At 39.2% G+C, this 9,391-nt stretch overlaps 2 non-coding genes across 2 annotated transcripts; one reads left to right on the top strand and one right to left on the bottom strand.

Annotated features, from left to right (window-relative positions):
- Positions 1 to 1,335: 1,335 nt before the first annotated feature.
- LOC141710376 (small nucleolar RNA R71) lies at positions 1,336 to 1,442 on the top strand. Its single transcript, XR_012570901.1, has one exon. It is a non-coding gene; the product is annotated as a small nucleolar RNA R71 (small nucleolar RNA).
- Positions 1,443 to 2,102: 660 nt separating this feature from the next.
- LOC141709574 (small nucleolar RNA R71) lies at positions 2,103 to 2,209 on the bottom strand. The gene has a single exon (XR_012570142.1). It is a non-coding gene; the product is annotated as a small nucleolar RNA R71 (small nucleolar RNA).
- Positions 2,210 to 9,391: the final 7,182 nt, after the last annotated feature.

Below are 9,391 nucleotides of genomic sequence, written 5' to 3'. Positions count from 1 at the left end.
GACATGTATGTTGGTTTCGGCTCAGGCAGACCAAGCTTCTTGAAGATAGATAAGGGCATCAGATTGATGCTAGCTCCTAAATCACATAAACACTTGTCGAACGACAAGTTTCCGATGGTGCAAGGAATAGTGAAGCTTCCAGGATCTTTAAGCTTCGGAGGCAACTTCTATTGCAGCACCGCACTGTATTCCTCCATTAGAACAACAGTCTCTAAGTCATCGAGCTTCACTTTCTGAGAGAGAATACCTTTCATAAACCTCGCATAGCTAGGCATCTGTTCAAGAGCTTCAGCGAAAGGTATGTTGATATGAAGTTTCTTGAACACCTCCAGAAACTTCTCAAACTGTTTATCCAGCTTTTTCTTCTGCAGCCTTTTAGGAAAAGGAGGTGGAGGATAGATCTATTTCTCCCCTGTATTACCCTCAGGAGGAGTGTGTTCCACAGTAGTCTTTTTTGGTTCCACCTCTACTTCCTTCTGCACATCTTCTTCAGCCAAAACTTCAGATTCTGGAACTTGAGACTTTTCAGGTTCTTCGTCTTGCTGAACTTGGGGGCTTGCGACCTTTCCAGACCTTAAGGTGATGGCGTTCACCTGTTCTTCAACTTCCCACTTGCCTGGATTTGTTTTTTTATCACTAGGAACCGTTCCTGGTGGTCGATTCAATAAGGCATTAGCAATTTGCCCTATTTGGTTCTCTAGACTCTTGATAGAAACAGCTTGGCTTTGGCATATAAGAGCCTGGTTTTTGCACATAAGCCTCAACTCCTCTAATTCAGATTTTTCATTCGAAGATAGATCTGCATCATGAGTTTGTTGTTGAAGTTGGAGTTGTTGCTGAAAACCAAGAGAGTTGAACAGCTTATTTCCAAACGGTTGGAACGGCTGTTGCATCACATTCTGATTGTTGCTCCAGCTGAAGTTAGGATGATAAGTGTCTGGAACTGGTTGTTGCGATCTCTGAAAGTTGCTCACAAACTGAGCTGAGTCGCTAGATATAGCGCATTGCTCTGTCGCATACGGACCTGCACACAGCTCACAAACACTAATTATCTGCTTAAAACCATAGTTAGCCAGAGAATCGATCTTCATAGACAACGCCTTTAGTTGAGCAGTGATAGCCGTAGCTGTATCCACTTCAAGAACTCCTGCTACCTTGCCCTGTGGATATCTCTGGGTTGGATACTGATATTCATTAGCAGCCATTAGTTCAATTAGATCATAAGCTTCCTTATAGCTCTTTGCCCATAATGCTCCGCCTGATGATGCATCGAGCATGTGTCTGGACTGTGCTCCCAACCCATTGTAAAAACAAGTGATGATCATCCAATCAGGAACTCCATGATGAGGACACTTCCTAAGCATCTCCTTGTAGCGCTCCCAAGCTTCACTTAGCGATTCTCCCGTTTGCTGCGCAAATTGAGTAATAGCATTCCTGAGTGTAGCTGTCTTCGCCATAGGGAAGAATTTAGTAAGAAACTTCTGAGCAAGATCTTCCCAAGTAGTAATCGAACCAGCTGGTAGAGAGTGTAACCAGCTCTTAGCCTTGTCCTTCAGAGAGAATGGGAACAGTCTCAGCTTCACAGCATCTTCAGAAACACCGTTGAACTTGAAGGTGTCGCATATTTCAATGAAATCCCTAATGTGTGTATTGGGATCTTCCGTTGGAGAACCCCCAAACTGGACTGAAGTCTGTACCCATTGAATTATTCCAGGCTTGATCCAGCAGCACGAACGAAAGCCTTGATGGATTTTTCTCAACCCAAGATCAATGACATTCAATCTAGCATTGTCCGGTCAGCTATCACAGCTAATACCTTTGAGATCAAGCCTGGAATAATTCAATGGGTACAGACTTCAGTCCAGTTTGGGGGTTCTCCAACGGAAGATCCCAATACACATATTAGGGATTTCATTGAAATATGCGACACCTTCAAGTTCAACGGTGTTTCTGAAGATGCTGTGAAGCTGAGACTGTTCCCATTCTCTCTGAAGGACAAGGCTAAGAGCTGGTTACACTCTCTACCAGCTGGTTCGATTACTACTTGGGAAGATCTTGCTCAGAAGTTTCTTACTAAATTCTTCCCTATGGCGAAGACAGCTGCACTCAGGAATGCTATTACTCAATTTGCGCAGCAAACGGGAGAATCGCTAAGTGAAGCTTGGGAGCGCTACAAGGAGATGCTTAGGAAGTGTCCTCATCATGGAGTTCCTGATTGGATGATCATCACTTGTTTTTACAATGGGTTGGGAGCACAGTCCAGACACATGCTCGATGCATCATCAGGCGGAGCATTATGGGCAAAGAGCTATAAGGAAGCTTATGATCTAATTGAACTAATGGCTGCTAATAAATATCAGTATCCAACCCAGAGATATCCACAGGGCAAGGTAGCAGGAGTTCTTGAAGTGGATACAGCTACGGCTATCACTGCTCAACTAAAGGCGTTGTCTATGAAGATCGATTCTCTGGCTAACTATGGTGTTAAGCAGATAATTAGTGTTTGTGAGCTGTGTGCAGGTCCGCATGCGACAGAGCAATGCGCTATATCTAGCGACTCAGCTCAGTTTGTGAGCAACTTTCAGAGATCGCAACAACCAGTTCCAGACACTTATCATCCTAACTTCAGCTGGAGCAACAATCAGAATGTGATGCAACAGCCGTTCCAACCGTTTGGAAATAAGCTGTTCAACTCTCTTGGTTTTCAGCAACAACTCCAACTTCAACAACAAACTCATGATGCAGATCTATCTTCGAATGAAAAATCTGAATTAGAGGAGTTGAGGCTTATGTGCAAAAACCAGGCTCTTATATGCCAAAGCCAAGCTGTTTCTATCAAGAGTCTGGAGAACCAAATAGGGCAAATTGCTAATGCCTTATTGAATCGACCACCAGGAACGGTTCCTAGTGATACAAAAACAAATCCAGGCAAGAGGGAAGTTGAAGAACAGGTGAACGCCATCACCTTAAGGTCTGGAAAGGTCGCAAGCCCCCAAGTTCAGCAAGACGAAGAACCTGAAAAGTCTCAAGTTCCAGAATCTGAAGTTTTGGCTGAAGAAGATGTGCAGAAGGAAGTAGAGGTGGAACCAAAGAAGACTACTGTGGAACACACTCCTCCTGAGGGTAATACAGGGGAGAAACAGATCTATCCTCCACCTCCTTTTCCTAAAAGGCTGCAGAAGAAAAAGCTGGATAAACAGTTTGAGAAGTTTCTGGAGGTGTTCAAGAAACTTCATATCAACATACCTTTCGCTGAAGCTCTTGAACATATGCCTAGCTATGCGAGGTTTATGAAAGGTATTCTCTCTCGGAAAGTGAAGCTCGATGACTTAGAGACCGTTGCTCTAACGGAGGAATGTAGTGCGGTGCTGCAACAGAAGTTGCCTCCGAAGCTTAAAGATCCTGGAAACTTCACTATTCCTTGCACCATCGGAAACTTGTCATTCGACAAGTGTTTATGTGATTTAGGAGCTAGCATCAATCTGATGCCCTTATCTATCTTCAAGAAGCTTGGTCTGCCTAAGCCGAAACCAACATACATGTCATTGCAACTAGCTGACCGTTCCATCGCTTATCCACGAGGTATAGTGGAGGATGTCTTGGTCAAGGTGGATAAACTCTTCTTCCCTGCTGACTTTGTAATTCTTGATTTCGAGGAAGATAAAAAGATTCCCATTATCTTGGGAAGACCATTCTTAGCTACAGGCCGAACTATGATCGATGTGCAAAAAGGAGAGCTTACGATGAAGGTTCATGATCAGAAGGTCACTTTCAATGTGTTCAAGGAAATAAATTTACCCACAGCTAAAGAGGAATGCATTAAAGTAGAGTAAATTCAGGTGTTGAATGCACCTCTGTGGAAGAGGAAGTTGGATGTGCCATTCAATTCTCTTGGGTTAGCAGAGCTGAAAATTTCTCAGGATCGTCTCGAGTCGTCTATTGAAGATGCTCCTACACTTGAGCTCAACCCACTACCAAATCACTTGAGTTATTCATTCTTAGGTGCACCCCCTGACAAGGGGTTGGGATATATCTTTGATGATGTAGAGGGTAGCCGAACGGATCCTCCTGTGCCTATAGAGGGTTCTTCTCATGTGCAGCAGGTAGTTGATAGGACTGGTGTTGGTGATGAGCAGTACAGGCGAGTAACTAGGCGTATGGAGGCCATGCATGATATTCACCGTCATTTTGCTGCAGATTTGACACATGCTTTCGGTACTGTTGTTCGAGACACTGGTGGCGAGGTTGATTGGCCACCTGATCCTCCACCCGACGAGGGTGAATCTCCCGCTCATTAGGTATGCCTGAAATCCTTATTATTGCCTTCAATGAGGACATTGAAAATTTTAAGTATGGGGGTGGTAGTTAAGGAATATTGTGTGTGTGTCATTTAGTTGCATATTCATGATAGTTTAGTTCATATAGTTGCATAATTTATGCCATATAGTTTTTTTTATGAATGTCATGTAGGTCATGCATTTACCATGATCCCTTTTGCAATGATTTATCGACTGAATTGTGATATTGATGCGAGTGTAGTGATAGCATTAAAGTGATATTAAGTTGTGTAGGTTGATATGCATGCTAGAAACAATTGTAAGTCCACTAAGTCTTAGAGAATGCGTAAGGGCTAGATTGTTGTTATGATTTGGTTGTTTTCAAGGTCAATCTACTTATTATGCTTAGAATTCGATTATAGGTTCTTAGTGATAAAGACATGAAAAAGAAAAATTTTGGAGAAAAAAATATGGAAGTTATTGCTAGTTATGGCTAGGCGTCAAATGGCTGGTAGCCGGCTCGCGTATGTTGCAAGTAGTCTAGGGTTGAGCAAGATGGAGCGAAACGCACTTGCTCAGAAATTAAAAAAAAAAATATTTTGGCATAATTGATCAAGAGTGGGCTCTTTGGTATTCGAGTTATTAAGTTCTTAGGGGACTTTGTGCCTAGCGACCTAAGGCTTTTAGAGTCTGGGATCCGCTAACCTAACGCTCGTTACATGGATATCATTGTATAAGTCTTTTGTGGACCTCACTCATTGCACGGTCAAATAAGCATTTGAGTTGTAAATAAAAAGCACGATTCCGTAGTAAGCTCCAGAGTTCTTGTAGTGTTGTATATCACTTTGTGCCTGGAATTTTTATTCTTTGTATAATCGTAGGATTGCCTTGAGGATAGTCTAGTCATAGTAATTGGTCTAGTTCCGAAGCATATCTGTTAAGCATTTACACACACCACGTTTCTGGCTGTATGTCCGTTTGCATGAGTTTATTGATCTTTAGTTATCTAACTGCATTCGTTGAGATGTGGCAATTTGGTTGATTAATTATAGTAAGGGGGATCGCTACATTTTCATATAGATTGTATTCATTCATATTTTTATTTATTTTTGAGTCTGTGACGCTTGAGGGCAAGCATCGATTTAAGTTTGGGGGTGTGATAAGTGGCATTTTATACCACTTAAAACGTCTTAAAATGGCTTAAATTGGTGTCTTGAAATCAAGTATTTTGTGTATTTGATGCGTTTTTCTAGTATTTATGCATTTCAGGGTATTAGTTGCATTTCGGGGGAGGAATCATCAAGAATAAGCCTTGGCATGTGCTCACCATTGCGAGAGGAAAGGAATGGGCAGATTACGGCGAAGAAACGGAGCAAACTTGGATTTTTTCCAGTAGAGGCCTGCGCGCCCACGCAGCTATGCTGAGCGGCCGCGCAGGGTCGGGAATTTTGCTGAATTATTCTAGACTTCTACTTCTGTTTGGCTTCCAACTTCTATGTAATCTGAGTTTTATGGGACTATTATATAAGTAGATTTGAGACGTTTTCACAGGGGGATTGAAGAAGAAGAAGATTGTGTTTTATGCAAGAAGCGAAGGGGATACCAAGGAGAAGGCCTAGAAGCACAGAACAACTCCGAAAAAGAAGATCTTGTTTTCAACTTGTGATTCTTTGAATTAGTTGTAACTTTGGATGCTCGTTTTTGTTCTTGTTGAACCTAGATCTCGTTTATTCGTACTTTGATTATTATTTAGTTTATTAAGACCTTGTTTATACCATGCTTCCATTGGAACCCATGGTGACGATGAGTTCGATTATGGGCTAATCGTTGTCATGGGATTCTAGCGGATTTACTTATGGATTTCAATAGTTAATTATTTCGATATCTTGGTGTGTGGTGATTGATTGATATCCTAGTATTGGTTGTGCTTATTCGTCTTATGTGCGTAGCTAACATATAAGATAGCGTGTTAATCTCTATTGAAGCGACAGTGAATATAGAGGTTTAGAACTTGCCATGCTAGCATAGGTTCATGTATTTGTTATGCATGATTCGTAGGTAACTCTAGCCGTTTTACTTGCCCTATGTAATCAAGATAGATAACTTGTTCTTAAACCGTTATGTTGTCAAATTCTATAGACATATAGGGTCTCAATATAATTGGTGCCTATTCAGCTTCTATCTCTTTTGTGGATGTCTGGTAGAATTGTATTCATGCAACGAAAATTGGCGTTTATCAGTTTCGTGTTATCTGATTAGTGTCTTCACCATCACATGCTAAGGTTAAAAACAATAAGGCTATTGAATGAAGTATTTAATGAAGTTAGGATCTCATGTTTGTCATATATATTAATTTAACCTCAATTCTCTTAGTTAATGTTATTTAGTATAATCTCTTAGTTTAATAAAAACCCAAATTGTTATTTGTCTTAGCATTGAGCGATAACCATACATTGTTGCATAGGTACATAAATTGAACTTAACCTAAACCAGTCTCTGTGGGAACGAATCTGATTTATATCTTATACTACTTGCGAACGCGTATACTTGCGTGAATATTAGCGCGTGTTTTCGCCCTAACAAGTTTTTGGCGCCGTTGGATCCCCCGAAGGAGGAGAGTGACTTCCCTACCCCTATAGCTGATGATATTGAGGAGCCCCAAGGTGATGGCATAAACTGGACATGCATAGAGTGTTAGATATTGAATATAACACAGGAGGGTGAATATGTTTTAGATATTTTAGCCTTTTTCAAACTATTTTGGATGATGAACAAAACAGATTAATTCGTAGAGATATTATGTTTAACAGAATTAACAAAGCATGCACAACAAACACATCATTTTCAAAACTCACATAACTTTGTATTAGAATTAAGTATGTCTTGCTACAAATTTCTGGGTTCTTTTGTAAGTAAAGAACTCAGCTTCTATCTTAAGAGAGTTACAAAAAAATCTAGATCTGTTTGTTACAACTAAAATAAAGGACCAGTGTTTACTTTATAGATTAGTAAACACAGGTTTACACAGTATGGAATAAGATGTACTAAACCCTACTTTAAGTTATCTCTAAAGCTTTCCATTTTCCGCTTAGTGAATCTTTGCAAATCGTGTAGGTTTGTGACTTTCCTTTGTCAATTAATCTTGGCCCTTAATCTTGGACTATTCAAGCTGCTTTTGTAGACTTTTCTATCTAAGTGATTAGATGATTTGTTGATTGATAATTGATAAGTGGATTTTATATCCATTTAGAACGCTTTATATCGGCTTAAGTTAATGATTTGATCTCAAGTATATGGTGTTTTTAATGTATTTTTTGTTGAGTATGTACAGGGCTTTAGTTGGAGGCAGGAATGGACTTCTATATGCTTTTTTGTTGATAAGAGATCAGGAATTGAAGTGCGAGCGCTTGCGAGAAGATCAGAACGAGAAACAAGAAATATGCAGAAATTTTCCAGAAGCCAAGTGCGCCCGCGCCCTAATCTCCAGAAGCAGAGCGCGCCCGCGCTAAGTAGGGCAGACAGAATCATGATTTTAGTACGTTTTGGATATTCTGAGTGGCCAAGCCAACCTGGAGCATATAAATAAAGAAAAGGAGACGGATTAAATAACAAGGAACAAAGGGGAGAACTCTGGAAACCAAAAGCATACAAGACAGCTCAGAAGAAGAAGATTTAGTTCTACATCGTTCTTTTGTATTCTTCTAATTAGGCGATACTTTGGATACTTGTTTCAGATTTGTTTTCTAAACCTTAATACTTTAATATTCTCTTGTAGTATTCAGAACCTTATTACTATCATATATTCATCGGAACCCATGATGACGAGCCATTTGATTATGAACTAATCATTATTGTGGGATTCTATCAGATTTATTTATGGAGTTTAGTAGTTGTTTTCCTTAAAGTTTTCAGTGTGTGATGAACTAATCAATATGTTACTTTATTTTTGTATAAAATGTTTTATAAGAGGCTCTATTTTGATAATTTTCTAAATCTGGTATTAAAACTGTATCGTTATATAGTTACTTAGTGGCTAAGTAACCTATTTTCGGATCCGATCTATAAATGTAATTATCGAATTATTAAATAAATAAAATATGTGATGGGTCTGTTAGCTGTGTGTTACCCCATTATTAATTTTGGGTAATTGTTAGATACGAACCTTATTTGTATAATTAATTATTGAACTGTATGGCATTATCTTGTTCTTAAAATGATTTTATTGCATATTTATTCTTACAAATGCTAAAATTGTTTCTAAAATTATTTTTGTTGCATTATAATTTTATTTATTATTTTTAGGAGTTTATAAAATTTAAAAATCAATATTTTATTAATTATTTATCTCTAAATGATTTTCTGATTGCATTTAATTGTAAAATCAGTATTTAATTCTAGAATGCTTAAAAAATCATGAAAATTTTATCTTATTCAGCTCGGAATATTTCAAGAATTTTAAAATTATTTTCGAAATTTTCTGGCTTTCATTTAAATACACGTGTAATTGTCAAATTTTAAAATACGGGTCTGAATGCGCGTTACAAAAATAATTTTTTTAAATTATAAATTTTTATGATAATTAGTTCTAATTATTTTGGAAATTTTAAATTTGTTTTGATAAATTTTTGGGATTTTATTTACCCGTAATTGGTTCGTTAAATTGTTAATTACGGTCTTGAATTCAGATAAAGAGCAGATAAAGATTCAGTTATATCAGTTCATATTTTTATTTTATTTTCCCCTGCTTTCCTCTCTTTTAACCGACTCTCTCTCTCATCACCATCTCTCCCATCGATCTCTTTCCTCTCCTCTGTCATCTCTCCCTCGAATTCATCTCTCTCTCGATCATGCCCTATTATTCCCTTCTTTTTCTCCATGTGGTTCCCCTGTTCCTCCGCTCGCCGCCGTGTTTCTGTGTTTCCCGGCGACTATCGCCGCTGTTTTCTTTTTCCGTCATGTGTGTTGGGTATGTGTGTGTGCGTTGTGTAAACGTGTGTGTGTAAGCGTGTGTGTAAATGTGTGTGTGTTTGGTTACTCTGTGCTCTGTTTTTGTTGCCGCCTCCCGGAATCCGGCGAGGTGCGGCGGCAATGGTGGACGGCGCGTGTGACTGTGA

This window comes from Apium graveolens, chromosome 2, assembly GCF_009905375.1.
Source record: "Apium graveolens cultivar Ventura chromosome 2, ASM990537v1, whole genome shotgun sequence".
Classification (NCBI taxonomy): Eukaryota; Viridiplantae; Streptophyta; class Magnoliopsida; order Apiales; family Apiaceae; genus Apium; species Apium graveolens.
The sequence above is the reverse complement of the archived record's forward strand: the minus strand, read 5'-3'. Positions and strand labels throughout refer to the sequence as shown.